This window comes from Hemibagrus wyckioides, linkage group LG13 (assembly GCF_019097595.1).
Source record: "Hemibagrus wyckioides isolate EC202008001 linkage group LG13, SWU_Hwy_1.0, whole genome shotgun sequence".
NCBI classification, from domain to species: domain Eukaryota; kingdom Metazoa; phylum Chordata; class Actinopteri; order Siluriformes; family Bagridae; genus Hemibagrus; species Hemibagrus wyckioides.
Window position 1 is genome coordinate 2530001 of NC_080722.1, and position 7013 is coordinate 2537013.

At 41.9% G+C, this 7013-nt stretch overlaps 1 protein-coding gene across 2 annotated transcripts in view; it reads right to left on the bottom strand.

The window, feature by feature from the left end:
• oat (ornithine aminotransferase) overlaps window positions 1-7013 on the bottom strand; it is a 17847-nt gene extending 10834 nt beyond the window's left edge. Inside the window, exon 1 of one of the 2 annotated variants that reach the window (XM_058405793.1) lies at window positions 6866-7013. The gene's annotated coding sequence lies outside the window, so the exon portion shown is untranslated. Of the gene's footprint in view, window positions 1-5733; window positions 5756-6865 lie in introns of those variants that run through there. The other variant, XM_058405794.1, reaches the window with a different exon arrangement.

The window sequence follows — 7013 nt, forward strand, 5'->3', positions numbered from 1 at the left end:
TGTGTCTGTGTGTGTGTGTGTGCGAGTGAGTGTGTGTGTGTGTGTCTGTGTGAGTGAGTGTGTGTGTACTGTATATATGCATGTGTATGTGTGTGTGTGGGGGGGTGTATGTGTGTGAGTGAGTGTATGTGTGTGAGTGATTGTGTGTGTGTGTCTGTGTTTGTGTGTGTGGGGTGTGTGTGTGTGTGTGTGTATATGCATGTGTATATGTGTCTGTGAGTGTGTGTATGTATGTGTGTGTGTATATGCATGTGTGTGTGTGTGTGTGTGAGTGAGTGTGTGTGTGTATATGCATGTGTATGTGTTTGTGTGTGGGGGGGGGTGTATGTGTGTATGTGTGTGTGTCCTGTCTCTCTGCCTATGAAATTAGGAGGCGTTTTCTCAGAAAGTCACTGAGTCACGATTTTGAAATCAGCAGCAAAAGCCAGAACACACTCAGGGTGCCAAAACTTTTACTTCTGTATCGAAACACACACTGATCAATGGGTTTGACCAATCAGTGTGTGTGTGCTATTTTTAGCTCCACCCACAAGTCCAGGCTGGGCTCATGTTACCTGATGGAGAAGAGGAACTGAATTCTGCATGTGGACTTCAGCAAGACACACACACACACAAACACAAACCCACACACAAACAAACACACACACACACAAACCCACACACACAAACCCACACACACACACAAACCCACACACACAAACCCACACACAAACACACACACACACACACAAACCCACACACACAAACACAAACCCACACACACAAACACACACACACACACACAAACCCACACACACAAACCCACACACACACACACACAAACCCACACACACAAACACACACACACACAAACACAAACCCACAAACACAAACACACACACAAACACAAACCCACACACACACACACAAACACAAACCCACACACACACACAAACACAAACCCACACACACATAAACACACACACACACACAAACACACACACACACACACAAACCCACACACACATAAACACACACACAAACACAAACCCACACACACAAACACACACACACACACACAAACCCACACACACAAACCCACACACACACACACACAAACCCACACACACAAACACACACACACACAAACACAAACCCACAAACACAAACACACACACAAACACAAACCCACACACACACACACAAACACAAACCCACACACACACACAAACACAAACCCACACAAACAAACACACACACACACAAACACAAACCCACACACACAAACCCACACACACACACACACACAAACACAAACCCACACACACAAACACACACACACAAACCCACACACACAAACCCACACACAAACACAAACCCACACACACACACAAACCCACACACACAAACACACACACACACACAAACACAAACCCACACACACAAACAAATACACACACACACAAACCCACACACACATAAACACACACAAACACAAACCCACACACACAAACACACACACACACAAACACAAACCCACACACACACACAAACACACACACACAAACCCACACACACAAACACACACACACACAAACACAAACCCACAAACACAAACACACACACAAACACAAACCCACACACACACACACAAACACAAACCCACACACACACACAAACACAAACCCACACAAACAAACACACACACACACAAACACAAACCCACACACACAAACCCACACACACACACACACACAAACACAAACCCACACACACAAACACACACACACAAACCCACACACACAAACCCACACACAAACACAAACCCACACACACACACAAACCCACACACACAAACACACACACACACAAACCCACACACACAAACAAATACACACACACACACACACACAAACCCACACACACAAACCCACACACACACACACACACAAACCCACACACACAAACACAAACCCACACACACAAACCCACACACACACAAACCCACACACACACAAACAAACACACACACACACAAACCCACACACACACACAAACACAAACACACACACACAAACACACACACACACATAAACACACACAAACACAAACCCACACACACAAACACACACACACACAAACACAAACCCACACACACACACAAACACACACACACATAAACACACACAAACACAAACCCACACACACAAACAAACACACACACAAACACAAACCCACACACACAAACCCACACACACAAACACAAACACAAACCCACACACACACACAAACCCACACACACACACAAACACAAACCCACACACACAAACCCACACACACAAACACACAAACACATACACACAAACAACTACACAAACACACACATATACACACACACACAAACACATACACACAAACAACTACACAAACACACATACACACACACACACAAACAACTACACAAACACACACAAACCCACACACAAACACAAACCCACAAACCCACACACACAAACACAAACCCACACACACACAAACACCTACACAAACACACACACACACACACACACACACAAACACATACACACAAACAACTACACAAACACACACAAACACATACACACAAACAACTACACAAACACACACATACACACACACAAACAACTACACAAACACACACATACACACAAACCCACACACACACAAACACATACACACAAACAACTACACAAACACACACATATACACACACACAAACAACTACACAAACACACACATACACACACAAACCCACACAAACACATACACACAAACAACTACACAAACACACACATATACACACACACATACACACACACACACACACACACAAACCATGCCCTGGATTCAGTGTGTCATGTCTTGATGATTCTCTGCAGGAGTTAGTGCTGGATCAGGAGCTGTTCCATACCCTGATGAATCATGAGTCAGTTTTCATTGTCATCATTAATTATCCTTTAACTGTGTCTGGGTCCATGGTGTAATGGTCAGCACTCTGGACTCCAGCGATCCGAGCTCAAATCTCGGTGAAACCTGTGGCGTCTTTAGATCATTTAAATAATCTAAAGCTAGATGTGTCACGTTACGTGCATTTGATATCGACTTCTACTTCCTGTTAGCAAAAAAAGCGTCAGTGTTCTGTATGAGGCGATACGACTCTTCATAAAGCGTACATGTTTTAAAAATAAAGGAAATAAAGTTCAGGGTGTGGAGCGTGATTAATCTCTAGGGACCGTTTCCACATCAACACAATCAGCAGCTTCCTTTCACAGCAACAACAATTAGGGCTTTACTGAGCACACAGACAACCTGTTGTTCACTAATCCACTCACACACACACACACACACACATACACACACACACACATTCTCGCTGTGTCACTGAAAGATTAACAGGGGAGTTTAAATAAGCAGTGAGGTGGAGCGTGCCCCATGTAGGATCAGGTAACGGTGTGAGGGACAGGTCAGTACGAGCACGAAGCCGGTCTTTAATAGGAACTAAAGTCATTTAAATATGCAGATTTATGCTAATTTAATGCAAAATCAAACCCTTCCAAAGACACAGAGAAAAAAATCTAACCTTTAATTTTTTTGAAACAGGAAAAAATTATATCCATGCAAATTAATTAATTAATTAATTAATTAATTAATTAATTAATTAATTAATCCATTTATTTATTTATTTGTTCATTGGTAACTGTTGGAACTCATAGTCCTGCAGTCAAATAAAAAAAAAAAAAAATAATAAATAAATAAATAAATAAATAAATAAATAAATAAATAAATAAATAAAAACAACAAAAGAATTTAATAAATGATGAAGTATGAATATTATTGCACAATAAAAAATGTTCACAAAAAAACTACAAACACAAATTCTAAATTTTTATAATAATTTCAAAATTGTATAATAATGTTGTCTGATGTTTTAAGTACTAGATACAAGAAAAGATTTAAGTACTAGATACAAGAAAAAAAATGTAAATAAATCAATCAATCAATAAATAAAGCTGCATATGTGAGATTTCTCAGAATGTGCGGACATTAACTTCAATCAATAACCTTAACCTTAACCACACACACACACACACGCACGCACACACACACACGTACAGTGACCTCGATTTCCTTGTTAAGCTGAAAGCCGATAGGCTGAGACAACACACCCCCCCAACACACCCACTGTACCACAGCCAGCGGCTAAATACAGAATGACACACACACACGGACACACACACACTAGAAGCACTCAATGACAGATCTAGGAAACATGTGACTTGTCAATGAGGAGATTCTGGGGGCGTGTCCTAATCCCTCAGACAGCTTTAAATAAACCCTGAGACGTTTAGACCTGAGGTTATACACGCAGTTTGACATTGACGTTACACAACAAAACACACTCACACGCAACATTAATCACACTGTCATTAATCACATGATTAATCACACACCCAGCGGCCATTAATGCAAAAAAATTTGGTGTTTAATTTAGCTTCTACTCAGATATCTGAGCTGTCCAAGTGATTGTATTTGAGACGTAATAATGTAATAACATAGTAATAACAATGAATTTTAAAAGAGTGTGATACCGAATGAAAAGATTAACCGAAATAAATAAATCACGCTTTAATAAAACAATGATTTTCTCTGGCAACCTGCAAACGTGTATCAGGTGAAGACGAGTGACTGAGAAGACAGATGGACGTGTCACGGTGTGACCTCTTCACAACAGAAAAGCTGGAGGTTTCAGGGCTTATTATAGCTCAGTGGAAACGTCACGTTTCACACGAACATAAGAAGAGAAGCTGGCTGATTTGCACGTGTTGCGTTTTTACACTGAAACAAACATCTGTAAAGTTACTTTGTAATGTTTCTGCATTTTCCTAGTTTGTAATTCTAGCTAGCGGCCCCAATACTCAACCTTGCGGGACTCCACAGCTGTAGTTTGGCTGATGGAGTTCTATAAAGTTTGCTTCAGAGGAGCAAAGATGGTGGGTGGGGCTGTGTAGTGGGTGTGGCTGTGTGGTTGGCATTGCTGTGTGTTGGGCGTGGCTGTGTGGTGGGTGTGTCTATGTGGTGTGCACTGCTGTACGGTAAGCGTGGCTATGTAGTGGGTATGATTGTGATTGTGTGTGTGGTGGGTGTGGTTATGTGGTGTGCATTGCTGCATGGTAATTGTGGCAGTGTAGTAGGTATGACTGTGTGTGTGTTTTGGGCGTGGCTGTGTGGTAGGTGTGTCTATGTGGTGTGCACTGCTGTATGGTAAGCGTTGCTGTGTAGTGGGTGTGTCAATGCAGTTGGAGTGGCTGCATGGGGCGTGGCTGTGTAGTGGGTGTGTCAATGCAGTTGGAGTGGCTGCATGGGGCGTGGCTGTGTAGTGGGTGTGTCAATGCAATTGGAGTGGCTGCATGGGGCGTGGCTGTGTGGTGGGTGTGTCAATGCCATGGGCGTGGCTGCATGGGGGCGTGGCTGTGTGGTAGACGTAACAATATGGCAGTGAGAGCAAGATGAACTAAAGACGCCCAGCATGAACTCAGTGAGCCGAGCAAAACACCTGTTTACACAACCTGATTTCAGCTGTGTAACCTGCTCCCTGTGTGTGTGTGTGTGTGTGTGTGAGAGAGAGACTTGAAATGGTGAGTGTAGCGCTTACACGGCTGGCTCACACGCACATTTCTAAGTAAATATTGACTGATTTTCTCTAACAGAACGTACCAAGACGTTACCGTTTCCATGGTAACAGCTCACTGTATAATCTGTGAAGGGGTAAGACTTTCCGTAAAGTCGAGCCTTTCACTTATTTCCACTTTCTCTGTAACAGAAGACAATGAGCTGTGCTTTTCTTGTTAAGAGATAAAACAGAAGCCTGTGAAGAAACGAATACGCGAGAACAGGAAGTCGTCTGGAAGACTCTCCAAGACTTTTCTCTGTTCATAAATAAGGCTGCTGTGGTGTAAGAGGAATAAAACACTGTGTGACGTGTGGCTATGGTTAAATAATCAACTTTAATTAATAACAGAGACTCTACATCATCACGTCGCCTCGGTTTAAAGGGTTTCCCCCCATATAACACATTCTTTATATAGATTCTTTTATTTTCATGCAAAATGTTTGTAAATGCAAATGAATCCTAAACTTTAATGAATATGCAAATGAGGTTTGTGATGTCATCAAGCAAACACTCCAGGCATGCTTTAACTATTTTATCTTTAAGACTTGGCAGCACTCTAACATGCCATAACCTCTATGCTGAATCATCTGCGTCTCACCAGGAATTAAACACACACACACACACACACACACACACACTCACACTCACACACACACTCACAAACACAAAGAGGCTTTTAAAGTTTTAACAGGTGAGGTAAATATAATCTCTGCAGGAGCTGTTGGTTTATTCCACATCATATAAAGCTGGAGATTCTCAGGCCTGTAATAACGCATGTATAAGTGGTAATAAAGCAGTCCATATTGTAATAAAAAGTTTATAACCAGGTCTTAGAATTCTGCATTTTATATCATGAGCTCTTATTATTATTAAGATCGCTTTTATTCGTTTTTCTTCATCCTCGCACGCAATTGGTCCCCGAGTATCAATCCCCAACGCCGTTTAATTACTTAATTGGTGAGATAAATCTTTATTAAAGGCATAAAAACTGTATTTAAAGCGCTATTAAGCGTTATAGCAGTGATGCAGTCCCAGGTCCATGCGGGCAGCCACGCCATCATGACATATAGACCAGAAATATCTCACTTTAAAGCTTTTAATACAAAAATATATATAATTTCAGGATCTAATTAACAATAAAACCGACTTACCTGAGGTGAAAGGAAATAGACTCACCTGCGGGTTTATTTGCCGTTTATAAACGCGGTCCTCTTTCACCGGTAAAGGGATGCCAGTCCGTGTAATTTTCCGCCGTGGTTCTGCGCGCATGCGCACCGATGAGCGGCGTGGTTTATAAAGTCGGTCACGTGACTCTTGCATGACG